The following is a 20528-nucleotide window of genomic DNA, read 5'->3' on the forward strand; positions in this document are numbered from 1 at the left end:
CTCTGAAATCAATAAAAAGCAAAATAAGAAAGAAGCATCCCCTAACTGTTTACTTTGGAGAGGATTGAAGGAGACAGTCCCTATCAGTGAGGCGGGGGCGAAGGAGTCGGGGAGGGGATTTTACTGTCCTCTTTTCCAGAGAGAAATGCTAGTAGACTTTCCTCAGGTGTCCATCAGAAAGTTTGAGGAATATATGCATGTGCATTTTTCTTTTCAAAAGCAATCATATTCTACATATGCCTCTGTACCCGTGCTTCCCTTAATAAAGCAGCGAAGAGCTTTTTATTATCAGCACGTAGAAATCTGCCTAGTTCTTTTTAGCAGCTGCGTAGCTGTCTGTAATTCAGTCAGGCTTGTATTATTTTAAGCGAAAACATTGCATAAATAAATAGTAATATATATGTCTTTGAAAATATATCTGCACAGCAATTTTTAAATTTTTTTCCTTTTTATTGAGTTTATTGGTACAGTGAATTTCAATAAGCCTAGGAATTGCTGGATTAAATAGTATGTGCAGTTTTTTTTAAAAAACAGATATTGCCATATTGCCCTGTAAGGAGAGTGCCTTCAATTGTGAACAGCTGTTTTCCACACATTTATCCACACGGAGTATTATCCAATTAAAAAATGGCTGATATGATAAGTGAAAACTGGTATCTCCTTATTTTAATGTACATTTCTTTATATGAATGATGTTGAGTATTGTTTCATGTGCAGTCACCACTTGAATTTATCCTTCCTTACGATGACTGCTTCTATCTTTGTGTTGGTTTGATATCTAGTTTTTATTGCCCAGATTTCCCCTTTCACACAGAATCCCTCTTTGTCCGTCCGGTGGAGGCTGAGTAAGTCAGGTGAGGGCAGAGTGATTTAACTTTGTGCTCCTCAGGCTCTAGAACAGCAGTTATACTAGTAAATATCTTCCCACCCCTTCCGCCTGAGCCCTCCTTGGAGAATGAAAGGATTGCAACCTGATCCTGCCTCTTGCTCTTTGATGCTCATTGCATTCTTGGGGGATTAAGGGTGTCCAGTTTCCTCGGGAGGAATGAAATATGGCCAACTAAGTGAGGAGAGGGCAAGCCCCTTCAGCAACCTCCTTAATGGGAGTTTTTATGGGGTGTGTTTTCACCTCATTGAGCTTTTTATTTCACTAAGATTCTTTCATCCGCCCAAGCAGGTGAAGAAAGTGGGAAAACGGTGGCAGAGAGAGGAAGAGCTTTAGAAACTTGTGAAGAAAGAGAAAGCCCCAGGAAGCTGTCTCACACTTATTTACATATAAGGTCTAACAAGCCATCAGACAAATAGCAAAAGGGTGAAAATTGTTATTCTTGATTAATAGTGTGGCTTGTAAAATAGGTAGTTTATTAAGAGAACTGGGCAGTTTACTTAGCTATTCATTTCGTCATTCATGGGGAATGGTGCCCTTCCCAAATCACCATTCATTCATTCAAAAGCTTGAGCATCTATATTAGAAGCCCTGTCTTTAGCCAGTTAATCCAAACAATTTTTGAAGAAGGGAATGATTTAAAAATACATGTATAATTAATTTATTTTGATTGATTCAAAACTTAAGTCTATATATCCATTCACCTTTATGTTTCTTGCAAATCACACACACACACACACACACACACACACAACAAGCCACACCTATAATGCATCATGGATGTTTCTTTAAAGTGGGTCAGGTGCTTAGGGATACTTTGAAGCAATTTGATTTTAGAATTCTAACTTTGTACAATGTTTTTCCTCCAATATTGATGCAGTTAATTCAACAAAGGATTCTTAAAACCAACTGGCCTTCATCAAAATTTCCCCAAAGAATTCAACTTCAATTTCATCAAAACAATAATTTTCTTTTTTTTAATATTCAGATTCCGCAAGATTACAGATTATTTAATTAAATTACATGCCCATAACACTAGCTAACTTTGAGGGCTTGTGCTCGGCCAGGTGGTGTATTCAGCGTGTGACCTGAATTCACTTATTAATCATTACAACCAGGATGTGAGGACAGTAATAGATCCCCATTTCCCCGGCGGTGGGGGGATGACATGAACTGGCTTGAGAAAAGCATAATGATGACTCCTGATGAGCATATAACTTAATGGATGGGTCCAGAAGTGTGTGATGCAGTAGCACGCAGCCTGTGAGCGTTAGCCTTTGTTGGGAGGGACAACTCCAAGGTAGTTTCCACACAGACTCCCAGAGTTGCCCAGAGAGATGGAGTCCCAATTGCCTACAGCATCTACTTGCCCAATAACACACCTTTTAAAAATATATATTTTTATTGATTTCAGAGAGGAAGGGAGAAGGAGAGAGAGATAGAAACATTAGTGATGAGAGAGAATCATTCATGGGCTGCCTCTTGCATGCTGTCCACTGAGGATTGAGCCCACAACCCAGGCATGTGCCCTGACCGGAATAGAAGTGTGACCTCCTGGTTCATAGGTCGACACTCAACCACAGAGTCAAGCCGGCTGGACCCAATAACACACCTTTAGCAGCTGCCTTCCCTTCTCTCTCACTTCCTCACGTGCCTGCAGGTACTTCCTGGTCAAGCCTACCTACCTAATTTGCAGCGGCCATTGCAAATTGAAATGGAAGGGCCCCTTGTTTAAAAATTATTATGAATTTCATGACGGTGACAGCAGAGCATGAAGCCAAGCACAGGACCCTTCTGAACACAGGCCCTGAGTGGCTGCGCAGGTTGCGTGCCTACGGCGCTGGTCCCGGTGCACACACCCTTCCCAAATAAACTACTTGCACTTCCCGACTTGGGGTTTGCACCTGGGGAACCCACCCTGAGACACAGAAATATCCCACAAATATCTCACAGGGAGGACAACTGCATTTTCATTAATTAGATGCCTGGGCCACCTTTATAATATTGGTCTTAATTTTCTGGGTAGGTATTCTTCCATTGCTTCTACATGGCAATGGTTTTCTGATATTTTCTATAAGGAGAATATAAAGATAATTTAGTGTTTCCTCTAATATGATGGCACAGAGTCCTTTGTTTTAACCATTGATAGCTTAGAAAAGTTTCAACTTCAAAGTCCATTAATAATGTCTCGTGAATTTTCAGGATTGTTATCAAGTGTTGGAAAATCCTCAGCACGTTCCCTTCATACCTGAGCAATCCAATTTCAGGACACTTCCTGTGCACTGGCTAATCTTAAAGGCTCTGTTTAATTAATTTTCTAATGCTGCTGTGACAAGTTATGCACTTGGCAACTTAAGAATCACATAGACATATTATCTTACAGTTCCGAGGGCAGAACATCAATGCAGATGTTGAGAAAAGCACACTGATGTTGCTGCGGTAAAATCAAGGTGTCCGCAGGGCAGCATTCTCTTCTGGAATCTCCAGAGGGAGTCTGTTTCCTTGCCTTTTCCAGCTGCTAGAGGCCACTCGCATTTCTTGGCTGGTGGCCCCTCCCTCCATCTCTAAAGCCCCACATGTCCTGTAGTCAATTTCTCTCTGATTCATTCTTCTGTGTCCTTCCGTTTTTAAGAACTCATGTGATTACCTGCCCCCCCCCCCCCCCGAAAATCCAGGAAAATCTCCCCATTTCAACATCTGTGCTCTTACTCACATCTGCAAAGACCTCCTGGCCGCACCAGGCACCATGTTCACTTGTTCCAGGGACCAGGACGCAGGCCCCTTTTAGGGGAGGGAGAGCCATTACTCTGCCTCCCATGCTCTTTCCACCAATAACATTATTAGCAAATTTGTCCTCCCCGTCTTATTTTGTGATGTATTATGAGGTTTTTGTTTTCTTCGTCAGTGCCAGTTAAATCAGTAAGAAACTCAAGTATTTCCCCAATGTGTTTGTAGGATCCACTCTCCTTCATTAATTGGAACAATCAAATGATCCAAGAGCCTATTTATTACTCTATTCAGTTTTTTTCATTTTTTTTTGTAGTGAATTACTACTTCGTTATGGTCTGATATTTTTTTTCTTCTGGCAATTTACTTCTTGAGGTCTGAAAATTTTCTCTTGATTTTATCATGTTTCTATATTGCTCTTACATCATATTCAATTTTTTATTTAAACGATTTCTTCATTGTTTAATAGATGAAGATGACAAAGTGGTATCTTTATGTATTTTCACATGAGGAGTCTTTCGTTTCTGACTTATTTAATTGACATAAATGTTCTTTATTTTGCAGATTAAGTGACACATGCCCAATCACGTTTCCCAAATTTATTCTGCAAATGCTGTGGCCTCAGCAATGCCATTGACAAGGAAGGAGGTAAGAGTTTTCTATCTGGTTCTAGTTAAAATACTTTATTTTTTTGCCAATTTTACAAAAATGTATGGCCATATGCGCACAGTGCTAGAGCTGCTGCCTGAGGCCTGTAAGGGGCCTACTGCTTAAGCTGCTTTAGCTTAAAGTAAATATGGGCTGAGTGCTGTGGGCCACAACGGAAGGGAACCCAACACAGCCAGGAAGCGTCCGGAAAGGCTTGGCGGAGGGAGCTGAAGCATAAACTAAGTCTTGAAGGATGAGTGGAATTTAGCCAAGCATAGCAGGGAAGGCAGAGGCTTCTAGGTAGAGGTCATGACTTGTTTCAGCACAGAAGCCTGCGAGGGAAAATGACAGTCTTCCAATGTGGGTGGAGGAAGAAGAGGAAGAGGAGGCAGAGGGGGAGGAGGGGGAGGAGGAGAAGGAGGAGAAGGGGAGGAGGGGAGGAGGAGGAGAGGGAGAGTGAGCAGATCTGCTGATGAGCGAGGTGTGACAAAGACCGTGGGCTTTTTTCTGGGGGCAGGGAAGTCCCACAAAAGAGGTACAAACAGAGAAGACAAAGGATCTCTTTTAAAGTCACTTGGGTCCTGCCTTGAAGAGAAGTGGATGGGGATGGGGGAGCAAGAGTCACCACTGCCATCTTTTTTTCTCCTAAAGCAAATTCACAGCCACGATCCCTCCAGAGCAGGGCTACCCCATAGAACTCTCGGTGATGATGGGAGTGTTTATATGTGCACTGTCCAGGGTGGCAGCACCAGCTACATGTGGCTGCTGGGGGACTGAAATGTGACAAGGGCAACTGAATTCAAATTTTTATTTAATTAAAAATTTTGAATAGTCACATGCAGGGCGAGTGCCTACCATATGGAATAGCATATCTCCAGACCCTCAGAGAAAGTCTGTGGGATAGACAGACACTATGGTGTAAGCTGGACATACGTTTTCAGTGTTCAAGGACTCATTCTAGGCATCGAGGAGGAATTTAAGCAGCACAGGACAGAGTTATACCCCAATTTAGTGGGACTTATGATCAGGACAAGGCTTTGTGTTAAAAGGGATGAGCCCAACTGGTGTAGCTCAGTGGTTGAGCATCGACCTATGAATCAGAAGGTCACGGTTTGATTCCCGGTCAGGGCGCCTGCCCAAGTTCGGGCTTGATCCCCAGTGTGGGGCATGCAGGAGGCAGCCAATCAATGAATCTCTCCCATCATTGATGTTTCTATCTCTCTCCCTCTCCCTTGCTCTCTGAAATCAATAAAAAAAATATTAAAAAAAGGATGAGGGGGTAGTAAGGAAATACTCAGTGTATGCAAAAAAACAAAAACAGTGATGAGGATGGATATGCATGACAACATGGTTGTAAACCACACAAATATGCAAGTGTACAAGGCTGATTAAGAAAATGCACCCAGGCTTTGGGATAGCCTCCATCTATGCCATGGAGTGATATAAATAATGCAAAAGTGTATTTATTTCAATAGAAAGATGTTTATGATCGAGTAGAAAAGCATATTATAAAAGGGTTATAAAAATGTTAATGAAAATATGCTTGGAGAAAGATCTGGAAGTCTATGCATAAAATACACATACCCATAGTGGTTATTGCTGAGTTTAAGGCAACTGCTTTAGTTTTGTCTTCCTTTTTTTTTTGTAAGCTTAACAATATTATCAAATATTTTCCTGCAGTGAGTGTATATTGCTTTTATAGCCCTAAAAATAAGGAAACAATAAAATGTCTTGTTTTAAAATGCTTGTAGAAGTGAAGTAGGTAGCAAGATCTATTGTAGTTCAGAGAGAAGATACTCTCATACGTGAGGGAGAGCATAGGCAGGGACATCTTCTCACCAAAAATGAGTGTTGAAAGGAAAGGAGGAAGGTGAGGGCAGAAGACGTGTACAAATATTTCTTGAGGGCTTCCTCCGTGCTGAGTGTGTGTGTGTGTTATCTCTTTTAAATCCTCACCATGACCAGATAAGGGAGGTACCACCACCATCCCATTTTACAGATGAGGAAACTGAGACACTGATAGGTTCAGTGGCCCTGTAGGTAAGATCAGAAATCTTGACGACAGAGACTAGGGATTTGAGCCTTGGCGTCAATGCTTGCTATCTGTTGCTTGTTTTTGCTGCGGGGTAAGTTTCATAATGGGCTGGCCTCCATTCATATATTGATTTGTGTAATGGCTGTGTTTGTGTAATGTGTGTGCAATGGCTAGACTAGGAGCTCTGTGGGAGAGGGATTGTAGGTGTCAGGTCACCAGTATGTACAGCTTTTAATAAAGAACCTGGCACACAATAGGCTCTGAGTTACTGTTGCTGACTGAATGAAGATGTATTAATTCCTGGCCATGTGACCCTCATAGAGAACTGGGAGAGACTCACAGGAGAGAACGGGCCTTATGGGGCTCTGTAAACTGTAGGATCATGTACCCATGTCAGGGGTTTTGATATCTGAATACTTTCCTTTATTGGTTCTTTTCAAGCCAAATAACTTTTTTTTTGGAACCGCTGATGATACTCCAGCAAAGTAGATTTAATCTAGAAATTCTTGGAATGCAGCAGAGAAACACAAAGCATTTATTTGTTCCTAAACTGGGTGCTTAAGAGACTTTTTGGTTCTTAATGGGGTGATCAGAGCTTATTAATGCGTACTTTTCAAAATGTTTTTGAAACATCTCTTATTTTAACCAAACTACGAGATAAGTTGAGGCATGTGAGGTGAAATCTGCATGTTATTAGTTGCATAATCACTATTATCAGCCCTGAACACTGATATTAGGAAATGTTGATTTTTATATTTTGTGGTCAAGCCAAACAAAGGAGACTGTTCTTTGCAGAACTGGGTGAGGGTGCGAGGACAATTGGGTGCATCCTGAGTTCCCATGGGGTGCTGTTTATCAAACTGCTCATCACATTCTGAGAAACTTGATTTATTTTTTTTCTTTGCCACCGTGGCAATGAACAAGTACCTCCTCTTTGTGCCAGGTGAACTTGGGATATTGCCCAATAGGTAGTGACCTCAGCGGCACTATTAAGAATATTCCATGTTTTCGTTGCAGCAAAGTAGGCAAATTCTGTTAAGCACAAAATAAAGTGCAAAAAGGAACGGCACGCTTTGCAGATCTGTTGGCGTTCTTCACTGGGGCTGCTTTATGAGACACTGGCTGAGAAGTTCTCTGAGGTTTATTATAACACAAGATTATTACACACAGACCCATACAGATAGAATGAAAGACTTCCATGAATGCGATTAAATGCTAATGAGTGACAGCAGACCTGATGCTGTGTTGAATGCATGTGCCTCAGTGACCGCATACAGTGTCCTGGCACTTTGGGGCATGGTACACCATTTCTCACATGAATACAATAGCATAGAAATGGATGTGAGTGTGTGTGTGTGTGTGTGTGTGTGTGTGTGTGTGTGTTTCCTTTACTTTTCCAACAAACTCTAACATCTGGCAGATTTGTGCTTTTATATCTTTACTCTTAGGAAAAACCCATGGTCTCCCATTTCTCTCTCCTTTGTCAGTTGTGAAAATGTGGTATGATGGGTATGATTCGGGGAGGGAAATGTTGGATCCCAATAAGGCAAGCAGCAGGATGGGGGCAACTGGGTCTACTTGTCAGGGGGCTGTGCATGGCAAAGAGGGTGAGGTACTGGGAATAGGCTTTGGAGGACGTCAAGACCTGACAAGATGGCAGAGTCCTGCGAAGTGAGAAATGACCTTCCTCGTCCACGATACCCCAAGGCTTCAGTGTAGTTTCTAAAATCACCAGATGTTTGGGTTCTTTTTTTTTCTTGGAAATTGGCTGAGACCATAATGATATGACAGGTGTGAAAGTGGGAAGGGAGGTTGATGGTACTAAAATAGAAGCTGGGGAAATCATAAGGAAGAAGTTGGATTCAAATGTATTCAATATTTGAGGGGTGGAGGGGTTGAGTTGGGTTTACTTAAGTCTCAGAACTCCTAAGGGACAGCTCCGTAGCACTCTTGACAGTGCTTTCGGCTTACATACTGATTTCACATTCTGCTACAAAAACAAACAAATAAAAGTGTTAGGTCCAAATGTCAGGGATTCTTTGATCATATCACAAATAAGTAAACTGGAACTTTTTTTTGATAAATTAAGATGTATATAGCAAGGCCTAGAGCAACCACATTCACCCTCAAAAACACAGTGAAAAATTATTAAGGAAGTGAAAATGCTACACATGTAAAAGAAAGTAGGAAAGGAAGAATGGAGAAATAAAAGACATGAGACAGAAAACAAAGTTTAATGTCAGACATAATCCAACTATATCAACAATATCATAGATGTGAATAAATGAAACAATCCAATCAAAAGGCAGAGGTTGTCAGACTGGATAAAAAAAATCCACCTAATATGCTGTCTACAAGCGACACACATTAGATTCAAAGATATAAATAGATTGAAAGTAAAAGGATGGAAGAAGATATATCACACAGTGACAGCACAAGTGTCCATCCTACAAAATAGACTTTAAAACAAAAAAATGTTACTGAAGATGCAGAGGGATATTTTATAAAGCGTTGATCCATCAGGAAGCTGTAACAATTATAAACATATACATCTAATAAGAAAGCATCAAAATATGTGAAGCATAATCCAATGGAAATGAAGAAATAATTCAAAAGTAATAGTTGGAGAATTCAGTATCTCACTTTATAGTTTATAGAAAAGTAGGCAGACAATCAACAAGAAAATACAAGGAATGAACAATACTATAAATCAATAGATCTAACAGACATCTGTAGAATATTCCGCCCAATATCAGCAGTGGATACATTTTTCTCAAGTGCAGCATAGATTATATTCTAGGCCATAAAAAGCTCAATGAATTTTAAGAGATAGAAATAATACAAAATATGTTCTTCCACCACAGTGGAGTGAAGTTAGCAGTCAATAAAAGAAAGAAATTTGAAAAACTCACAAATATGTGGAAATTAATCAACTTTCTCCTTAATAACCAAAGGGTTAAAGAGAAAATCAAAAGGGAAGTTAGAAAACACTGTGTGTGAAATAAAACATGAACTCAACATATCAAAGTTATGGGATGCAACTAACGCAGTGTTTAGAGGTAAATTTGTAGCTGTAAATGCCAATATCAAACAAGGATTAGGTTTTAAAATCAGTAATCGAACCTTCCACATTCAGAGACTGGAAAAAGAGGAAAAACTAAAATGAAAGCAAGCAGAAGAAAGAAAATAAGAAAGGTTAGAGTGGAAATTAATTAGAGACTAGAAAAAAACAGTATCAGTGAGACAGGAAAGCTACTTCTTTAAAAACATTAACAAAGTTGACAAATCTTTATTTAGATCGATCAAGAAGAGTAAAGACTCAAAAGTGCTGTGAGTAGTCAAATGCAGCCGAATTCAGTTAGAATAGGACTGACAAGTGCTCATTGTCATAGCAGTATTGTGGTTACTGGAGACCGTCAGGAACGGCTGAGTGATGGAGGAAAAGGAGATTGCAGGAGCCTGCCTAGCCAATGGGCAGGCGAGAAGTGGGGACGGCAGGTGAAGAAGGCTCTTTCTGGAGCTTTCTAGAAGAAAAACACAGTAGAAATAGAGAAGCAATTGGAGGGAAATGTTAGATGCAGACTGTTTATATTTTAATATGAAAGGCACTTGGTTTTCTTTCTAGACTCCCAGGACAGAACAGGGGATGGGAGGCCAGGAAGAAAGAGAGAAACAGGAACCACAGGAGGGCAGGTGGAGGGGTGGCCATGTCGAGGAGGGGCCACACCTCATAGTCTGTGCTAGGCTCAATGGTGGCTCCCAAAGATGTCCAGTTCCAGTCCCCAGAACCTGTAAATGTTACCTGTTATGGCAAAAGGGACTTTGCAGATGTGACTAAGTGCATCTGAAAAGTGGGAGATTATCTTGGATAGTCTGGGTGGGCCTTAAATGTAGTCATAAGAAAGAGGGAACTCTGACTGTGGAATTTACCTTTCAAAACCCTGCTCAGCTGCCACCTCCTCCAGGAAGGCTTTCTTGATGTTCTCCACCCCCAGCTTCCCTGCCCCAGAGAGGGTCTTCCTTCTTCCTCTGCCAACCTGTGCTTTGCAGCACTAGTCCTATTACATGGAATGGAAGGCTCTTCTCTGTGTCTACACTTTTCTCTCTCTCTCACTAGACCCTAAGTTCATTGTGTCTTGGTTATCCCTGTGTTCCCCACGCTCAGGAGAGAAGATCCACAAAGAACCTGAAATAATCGCTGACGCCGAAACCGGTTTGGCTCAGTGGATAGAGCGTCGGCCCGCGGACTGAAGGGTCCCAGGTTCGATTCCGGTCAAGGGCATGTACCTGGGTTGCGGGCACATCCCCAGTAGGAGATGTGCAGGAGGCAGCTGATCGATGTTTCTCTCTCATCGATGTTTCTGGCTCTCTATCTCTCTCCCTTCCTCTCTGTAAAAAAATCAATAAAATATATTTAAAAAAAAAAATAATCGCTGAGGGCCGCTTATGTGAAGGAGTAATTCTGATCAGAGTGGTGACCGGAGATATGGACTGATGGCATATTTAAGCCTCAAGCCTATTTGAAGCCGTCTTGGTTGACTTACATCCTTTCTCCAAAACCAGTTGCTTAAAAATTCATTGTCCAAAGTAAAAACACAGTGCAGGTTTGTTTCAGCAAAGGCCAGCTCTACCTGATTGCTGGGATTCCATTTCCTAGCTTTTGAGTGGAATCACCTCCACGTCTTCATGCCGCACCACTGCCCAAACCAATAGCTTGTTGACTATTTATTGGCACCTCCATCAAGGGGCTGTAGTCCCCTTTCCTCACCTCACCTCTCCCTCCTCGATCCTGTCACCTGTTTTTCTGGGCATGAAAGAGCTGGAGTCCAGAGAGAGGCCTAAACTCTCTGTGAACCTCACGTCAAATCACATAGTTTCAGAAAATCCAGATGCAGTTTGAAATTACAGTTAAGAGCCCATGGAAAAGAAATGACAGGAACAGCTGAAAGCCCCGCCCCCACCGTCTTCGACTCCCCTGGCCCTGTCCCCCCCGACCCCCTCCTCTTGAGCTCTTCAGCACAGAATTTGTTCACTGGGGATACGAAACCTGAGCCTTGCCCAAGAGTACACACCACAGAGTGGGGCGTTGATTTGGTCCATCCAGGGCCAACAGCTGCTGGAGGGGGCGGGGTGGGGGTGGCGGGCACTTGAGTTGCTCTCTGGAAGCCTTCAGGAGAGTTGCTGTTGGAGGGTCCTTGGGGGCTGCCCCCTCCTGTTTTGCGCAATCTATCTTTAGAGAATTGCAAGTTCATTTCTCAGAAGTGCCCCAGAGTCAAGATGACTTCTAAACGGACAAACCACTTCCTGCAATCTTTAACTGAATTGGGGGCTGGGGGGTGTGTGGCCATTGGAGGGGGCTCCATTCAGACTTGTCCACCCTCCTGTCTTTCCACAGCCCGCCCCTGGCTCTGGGCCAAGACAGATGGGGCCCTAGGTGGGTCACAGCCTTGCTCAAGGCGCTGGTCACTTAAGGATTCTGGAAGAGGGACAGGGCCCTGTTCAGATAGGCCATTTCAGATTAGACCCTCCTGCATGTAATCTCTGAGAGGCAGCAGGGACAGCCCTTTCTCTCCCCCCGCCCCCAACCCCCACCATGTCCCCTCCTTCAGGCGGGGATCAGAAGGCTGTTCTGGAAAGAAATGGCTGGAACCCATTCAGAAATGTCCTCAAATCTCCGAGTGGATATCAACACTGAAAAGGCCATCAAAAGGCAAAGGTCCCCAAAGGACATTCCCAAGCAGCATGGCACAGTGGAGAGAGAGAGGCTTTAAGCATAAGCAGACCTGGGTTCAAATCTTGTCTCTACCACTTAGTATCTGTGTGGCCTTGGGCAGGTGTCAACCTCTCTGAACCCTGCTAGATTGCACTTCGTAACAGGAACTACCATGGATAATTGTCATGAAGTTCGCATGAGATAACGCATGTACAGTTCTTCATTGCTGGGCATCTGTGACATGTTCAGTAAGTGCTGCTTCTCTTTCCTTTGAAAATTAGAAGAATAACTAAGGCTAGGTCGGGGAGTTTGCTGATTGCCAGGCCTCAGCACAACATACATGATCTCTTGTGATCATGGCAAGGGCTGCATGAGGTTGTCCTATTTTTATTGCAGCTTTTTGGAGGCTCACGAAGGGCGGGGGCAATGTCTCGAAGGGATTCTGGCTCTACTTCTTTCCCTGATGTTCTGCTTCTCATCTCACCTCCCAGATACTCTTCTTCAGGTGCCTGGAGCAACTCTCCTGTGGCGCCAGGGACTCCAGAGCTCCCCACGTAGTTAGCGCCTCCTTGTTTTTCCTTCCCTGTTCCTCCTGCTTTCATAACAAGTGCCACCTGGCCTACCGGTGACTGAGGGCTGATGAGCTAGGTCCATGTTGCAGTTTAGGAGTAGAGCTGCCAAAGTAAGAAATAAAACAACAAACACAGGACCTCCAGTTAGATGTGAATTCCAGATGAGTAACAAACACTTCTTTTCTAAGTATGTGCATGTCCTAAATTATGCATGAGACCTACCTATGCTAAACATGTATTGGCTGTTTATTTGAAATTCACATTTAACTGGGCAGCCTTCTCTTGGAGAAGATACTCAGTGGCATAATATTAGAAATAAACTACAATAAAAACAATCCAAAACACTCAAACACTTGGAAGCCGAATAGCATATTATTAAATATTGATTGGGTTACCAATGAGATCAAAGAAGAAATTAAAAACATCCTGGAAACTAATGACAATGAAAACACAACAACCCAAAACCTATGGGACACAATGAAAGCAGTCCTGAGAAGGAAGTTTATAGCTCTACAGGCCTACCTCAAAAAACAAGAAAAAATGGTAGTAAATCATCTAACTCTACAACTCAAAGAATTAGGAAGAGAGCAACAAGAAAAGCCCAGAGTGAGCAGAAGGAAGGAGATAATAAAGATTAGAGCAGAAATAAATGACAGAGAGACCAAAAAAAACAATACATAAGATCAATGAAACCAAGAGCTGGTTCTTTGAAAGGATAAACAAGATTGACAAACCTCTAGCCATGCTCACCAAGAAGCAAAGAGAGAGGACCCAAATGAACAAAATCAGAAATGATAGAGGCGAAATAACGACAGACCCCACAGAAATACAAATGATTGTTAAAAAATACTATGAGCAACTCTACTCTAACAAACTAGACAACCTGGAGGAAATGGACATATTCCTAGAAAAATACAACGTTCCAAAACTCAATCAGGAAGAATCTAAAAATCTCAATAGGCCAATAACTATGAAAGAAATTGAAGCAGTCATCAAAAAGCTTCCAGCAAACAAAAGCCCAGGTCCAGACAGCTTCACAGGGGAATTTTACCAAACATTCAAGGAAGAACTAAAACCTATTCTCCTCAGACTATCCCAAAAAATTCAAGAGGAAGGAACACTTCCAAGCTCATTTTATGAAGCCAGCATCACCCTAATACCAAAACCAGGTAAAGACAACACAATGAAAGAGAATTACAGGCCAATATCCCTCATGAACATAGATGCCAAAATCCTCAACAAAATTTTAGCAAATCGGATCCAGCAGTACATCAGAAAGATCATACGCCATGACCAGGTGGGATTTATCCCAGGGATGCAAAGATGGTACAATATCCGCAAATCAACAAATGTGATACATCACATAAACAAATTGAGAGAAAAAAACCACATAGTCATATCAATTTATGCAGAAAAAGCATTTGACAAAATCCAACATGAAGCACAGTGTTTAAAACTGCGCACTCTGGAATCATGTTTTCACTCAGAAGGCTTGATCTGAAGTCCTCCTGAGGCTGAAATGTGTGAAGGACCAAGGAACGTAATTCCAGCTCGGGGCAGCAGGGGGCACTCTTGCACTTTCTCAAGGTTGTCTGAACCAGGCCTAAGAAGGGGACAGTCTTGTCTCCATTGTCCTGTTTAATCTTTGGGTCACGTTGTGGGTGGTAGGTTACCTTGTGCCCGTTCTGTGGGACTGAACATTTCACGATTTTCCCAAATGCCAAGTGTCTAGGGCTGGGTTAATTTTACCGGTGGTTTTACAGCACATCTGGGAGCTGAGCACACAGTCCAAGGGACACGTATAGGGTCCAGTACAACAAACGGGCATCACACGGTGCACAGAGCACCAGGGACCAAATTGCCACCTGATTTCCATGTGATGTATGGCCTGGCACGATGCACCTCAGTGGAGGTACCCTCTGCCAGGAATGAAAGAGACGGCGTTGCACTATGGGTTCTAGGAGATAAATTTTTAAGGCCCAGCTGGCTCAGCTAAGATAGCTGGTCTTAACAGCACTGCACTGTGGTGGGGATGGGGAGTTATGCGAAGCCATCACTGAGCGAATGGGCCCATTTAGCATCGTCTCCCATCTTGCCATGAATATCAAAAGCCCTGAAGACAGGGATGAAAAATGGGGAAAACACATTTGGCATCTGGGGGTTCCAGAAAGCATACTAGACCTCTCTGGAGGATATTACAAAGCATTCCCAGTGTTAATAGTTTGTGAATTTTGCTTAATTCCTCTATCTCATATTATTTTCCTGAATTAGTTGATAGTTACAGACATGGTGCCCTTTACCCCTCAGTACCTCTGTGTGTATTTTCTAAAAGCAGACAGTCTTTCACATAACCATAGTGTAATCATCTGAATTAGGAAATTAACATTATAATAAAACTATTACCTAATTTGGAGACCTTAGATTCACCAGCGATCTGATGATAGGTTATATAGCCAAAGGACACACTGGAGCATGCATTGAATTTATTTGTGGCTCTTTAGCCTCTTTTAATCCACAGCAGCTCTCAGTCTTTCTGTCGTTTGTGACGATGAAAGTTTAGAAAAGTGCAGGGCGAATAGTGTGCAGAGTGTTCCTCAGTCTGATCTCTCTCATGCCTGCTCATGGTGAGATTCCGGTTATGCATTTTCAGCAGAGATGCTATGTCCATTTCCATGCGTTGTATCGGAGGCATCGGATGTCAGTTTCTCCTGATGTTGACTTTGATTAAGGGGATGGCTGACAGCTTTCTCTACTGTAAAATTACATTTCCTCCTTTTTTAAAAAAATATATTTGTATTGATTTCAGAGAGGAAGGGAGAGGGAGAGAGAGATAGAAACATTACTGATGAGAGAGAATCATTGATCAGCTGCCTCCTGCACTCCCCACACTGAGGATTGAGCCCACCACCCGGGCATGTGCCCTGACTGGGAATGGAACCATGACCTACTGGTTCAAAGGTCGACACTCAACCACTGAGTCACATCGGCCAGGCTGTTTTTCCTTTGTAATAAGTATCTTGTCAGAAGATATTTTATTATGTAAACATTCTGTTACTCTTCACACGTAAAGCAACTAGTTTTATCAAGCATTGATGATTCTTGTCTGACATTTGTATTTATTATAATGGTTACCAAATGGTGGTTTTCTATTTATATCATTCTTTCTACATTTGTTAGCTTTCTACTGCAAGGAAGAGATTTCCTTCTGTATTTATTTACTTGGAATACTGTTCCACAGTGGTTCAAATCCTTGAGCAGAAGTAACATGAGGTGGTAATCATGTGATGAGGTGCTTTGTAGTTTATAAAAAATGTTAACAGCTGCCTGTGTCATTGGTTCCTCACAGCTCGCCAGGGTAGAAGTTAATGGGGTCCTTCTGTTACCCATGAGGAAACTGAGGCTCCCGAGAGGCCCCCGGCATGGTCACGTGTTACACTGTAAGGTTAGGGGGTGGATTCCTGAGCTCCCTGAGAGCAGGGAGGTGTGTTAGTCTCATTTAGATCTAACTACTCAGACCAGTAGGTAATCAATACTGGTCTGTTCTATAAACGAGTGAGTGAATGAATGAATGAATGAATGAGTAAGCAAGCGTCCTGTTTACTTAAATCTATCTTCTACCTCCTTTTCAATCCACGGGGCTCTTTTCTTCCCTTATTACTGCCAGGCCTAATGCTGGGACGTTCACTGGAAAAGGCAGGGACTCCTGACACCTGGAGTTCTAGGTCTTTGCTGAAGAGAGTGAGAACGGGCAGGAAATGGGCCTGTTTCCAAAAGGGGAGATGGTGGCATGAATACAGAGAGTCCCAGAGACAGGCCTTTCTAACCTAGTGTATCACTGGTCCGGGGCGGGCCAGGCGTGATCCCAGGGAGAAAGGGCCTGTCTTCGCTCCAGCCCAGTGTTAGATGCCATTAATCAGGCGGCACCATCCGTTCCCACCAGCTTCCAGTGGAAGTTGGTGGTTTTACGGTTTCCACCTGAGCCCTGGTGCGGCCTGGGGCCCCTAAGCCTGTTTGCTTGGTCAGGCCCTCAGCCACCCACACAGCTCAGCGTGGGGGTCCGAGCGCAGTGGCATCCAAGCCAAATTAAAGATAATCCTGACACGTAACCAAGCATCTGAGTCCGGAGCAGCGGGAGGCTGAGCAGCCAGGCCGAGTCAGGAAGGAGGGTGGGCTGTGTGCTGCTCATTCCTGCGAGGTGTTATTTCCAGCTCTTGTACAGACGAGGGGGATGGAATGCACCGATTCTGATTTTGTGACTGAAGACTCCACCGCCTCCCGCCTTCGAGGCCTCAGTTTTCTAGATTTCGTAGCAAAGGCGTTAGAGCAGAGAGGACTTGGCCCCTGTCCAGCTGCAAGGGGTGAAAGAAGTAACAGTAAGAGGTGGGAGCTGGTGAGCTGGGACCATCTACCTGCTTCGCGCCAAGAGCCCTGCTAAGTGCAGGCTGGGTTGAGACACCGACTTGGTATCGCTCGATAGCCATGTGTTTAAAGAGGAGCAAGAAACACATTTTTTAAAATGTGTGATATATTCTGTAACTATATTAATTCTTTTTTTAAAAAAGCTGTATATGTGCCAGTTGGACTTAAACCCGTGAGCCACCGGCAGAGCCCTGCCTCTCTGGCCCCAGATCGCTTCACCCTCTTTCTCCCACTTGTCTCCTTGCTGACTCCACTTCTACCTCTGTGATCGGCCACACGCTGCCCTTAAGCCTTTGCTTGTTGTCACATAACTGTCCAGATAGTCACATAACTGACACCCTTATCTTCTCCCAGGTGCCATCTTTTTCAGGCTTATAACCCTGTATGTGCCCTGTTTAAAGTGGCAACCCTCCTAGCGCATCGCTCCTAGCACACTGTAGTTCCCTTATTTACTGTGGCCCACGCTGTGTCCCTCCACGAGAACAGGAGTCCATCAGAGTTGAGCTCGTCATTTAATTGAATGACAGGTCCCCAGAACCTCGAATGCTGGGCACCCAGTCAGCGCTGGCTGAATGAATGAATGCATGAATGAATGAATGAATGAATGAATGGAGTGGTTCTGCCTGCCCCACCCCCGGTGCCTGGGGTGCTGGGATACAGCCAAGAGCAACGCCCGAGAGATGCCTGCCCCGCTTCCCAGGGGGTGGGCTGCCCAGTCCATTCACCTCTTGGTGAGAACCACCCTCCAGGAAGGGGGTTATGTAAACGGAAGCTTTCCCCACTAGTTGTACCCTGGGAGGGTGAGGAAACCCCACTGGTCAGAAGAGGGTCTCCCACCGAAATTTCTCCAGCTTCCTGTTCCAGGAATGATTAGCTGCAGAAGCCAGAGAGAAACCAACGGAAAACACGTTTCCTCCAATCTCCCCCTGCACCTTGAGCATTGAGGTTTATGAAGATTACGGTGAAGCTTATCCACGAGAACCGTGACCGCTGCCATGCCACGGCCCCTTCCCCCGGCTGGCGGTGATGCAAGGCCGGGCCTGAAAGGAAGGCACTGGGGCATCCGGAGTGGGGGGCCTCAGAGAGAAGGCATCTTGAAACAATGCGAACCCTCTGCAAGATCCCGCCGGGCAGCTTCCTGAAAACGAACCGCAGTTTGTGGGTTTCCCATTCCCAAGCGCTCTCTCTCCTTCCCACATCTCTTCCTCTGCTCTCCCCACCCGCCCCGAGAAAAAAGAATGTTCTTGTTCCCAGACGAGGCTGTGTTGCAAGGAGATAGTTTGGGGAGTAGGATCCGAAGGCAGACAGACTTTTGGAATCGTACCCCGACCCACGTCAGCGTGGGACATTAGACACAGCTGTGATGCCCCAGCACCACTGTTCTTGTGCCTTGAGGCTGCCCGTCGGGGTGGAGGTTGGGGCGGAATTTCAAATGGAAGGAAGGGTTTGGTGCTCATGGCGACTCTAGGGGCAGACGGTAGCAAGTGCTGCTGCTTCCTTGTTGCCTGGGGTGCATGGAACTGAGCAGTTTGTGTTGAGGGATCACCAGTTAATGAGTAGAAGAGACCATTTCATGGCTCCACTGTGTTTTCTTCTGAAATTGACAGCGAGGTGTGGAGTTTAATCCCGATAACTTTAATAAGTTTAATTCCAGTACCCACCTGGCACCATGCCTACATTGCTATGACAGTTCAATATGGATAATTTCTACTGATAGCTCGTCTAATTTATAAGCTATATACAATACATTGATTTATTGCATTTCCATTTTTAGTTATTGTATTTTTTTCCTGCTAGAAAGTCCATTCAATTCTTTCTTAAAGATTCCAGTTATCTAATGGTGTTCTGTCATCTATGTTCTTGAGTATATTATCACAGTTTTTAAAAAACGATGGCTTTTAAAAAAAATGTTTAATGCATTTTTACTTATTTAGTTATTTCAAGTATAGTTAACATGCAATATTATGTTAGTTTCAGGTACATAACAGTGATCAGACATGGGCTTACCTTTTGAAGTGATCACCCCCATAAACTGAGTGCCATCTGGCACCATAGTTATTACAATATGATTACTACATCCCCTATGCTGTACTTTATATCCTTGTGACTATTTTGTCACTGGCAATTCGGACTTCCCAATTCCTTGGACCTTTTTTTGCCATCCCCCGCCCCCCACCCTCTCCCATCTGGTGACCATCAGTTTGTTCTCCGTATCAGCGATGAACACAGTTTTCACAAAGTCCATGTCTATTCAATCCAATAAGTGGGTCATCTGTGTATTTGTTTCTACTTCGTTTCTTTTTTTCCTCAGCCCTGTTCTTATTCTTTTTAGTAATTATTGCACAAATCCTGGACATTTTGTGGGGCAAAAAGTCGAGGTTCTGATCGCATCACTGCATTCCCTGTGACTTTTCCTTCTGGGGCTGCTGGGCTAAGTTTGTGGTGGGCATGGGAAGGCCACCACATGGCAGGAAGGTGACTTCAATCAGTATTGGAGATAGAGGGAGGTGCATTCATGTTACTTCCGCACATTCCACTTCCCGCCTCCTCTGCTGGGACCCTGCTTGGTCCCTAATGGCGTATTATCTAAAGTTAGGGCGCTGGCCCATCATTCCATTTCTAGGCTCTCCCTTCACTGTAGGTTAGCCATCGCTGTTTGATGGAGATTTGCGAAATTCCTCTCGCATCACGTTCCTCTAATGACTAAATTAAGGAAACTGAGACCCAATGAGAAAGATCACCACGTTTTCCTAGTGGCTTTCCTGGGGTCAGAGAGGGAAGAGGAGGGAACAAAGCCGGAAGCTGGGCAAAGGTCCTGTCATCCAGCTTCATTTTTGTAGAGTGGTCACAACTGGAAAGCCACCCTTGTTTAATGACTGAATGCTCTTCCAGTAAGAAAATATTCTTACCAGGAATTCTCTTTGGAGGTAAAAGTTAACTTCTTACATGTGTTACAATGCGCGTTATTTGTTAATGATAACAAAATGAAGATTTTCTATTGAAGTGTAGGATTACCTCACAAACTCTCCTAACTGTATAAGTAGCTTAAGGGTTAGCATCATTCCTTGTGTGCGTATACCATAATGTCTCAATTTAAGTACTCTCCCACAGAAAAGAAGAGTCCGACTCCGGGGAGAAAGTGTAATTCAAGGTAGCTTTTTTCTTGTAATAAAAACATGCTCCCCTCCTCACCTCTGTGAGTATGGATTTGATACTATATGTAAATGTGCCTTGTAAACTCCAAAGTGCTATAAAACGGAAAGCTATTTTACTTAATAATGAACATTAATGCTAATAAAATATTGTCCTCTATTAAAATGCAAATGCTCTTGGGAGACGAAGACATTAAGCCAATTATGCATGACTCGGTGAGAAATATTTTATCAGCAACTTTCCTGAGCAGTAAATGAAGTGGTGTGATGGATGGAGGAGAGAGAGGGGAGACGCAAGAGTGAGACAGAGGCAACCTGGCTGGGGGTGGGGGGCAGGAAGACAGGGAGAAAAATCACAGTTATGTGCGCCTGGATG

At 43.6% G+C, this 20528-nt stretch overlaps 1 long non-coding RNA gene across 1 annotated transcript in view; it reads left to right on the plus strand.

Moving 5' to 3' along the window:
- LOC118670522 overlaps window positions 1-4262 on the plus strand; it is a 37978-nt gene extending 33716 nt beyond the window's left edge. Inside the window, exon 3 of the long non-coding RNA XR_004972363.1 lies at window positions 4178-4262. This is a non-coding gene — a long non-coding RNA (uncharacterized LOC118670522). The remainder of the gene's footprint in view (window positions 1-4177) is intronic.
- Window positions 4263-20528: the final 16266 nt, after the last annotated feature.

This window comes from Myotis myotis, unplaced genomic scaffold (assembly GCF_014108235.1).
Source record: "Myotis myotis isolate mMyoMyo1 unplaced genomic scaffold, mMyoMyo1.p scaffold_m19_p_16, whole genome shotgun sequence".
In the NCBI taxonomy this organism is placed as follows: Eukaryota; Metazoa; Chordata; class Mammalia; order Chiroptera; family Vespertilionidae; genus Myotis; species Myotis myotis.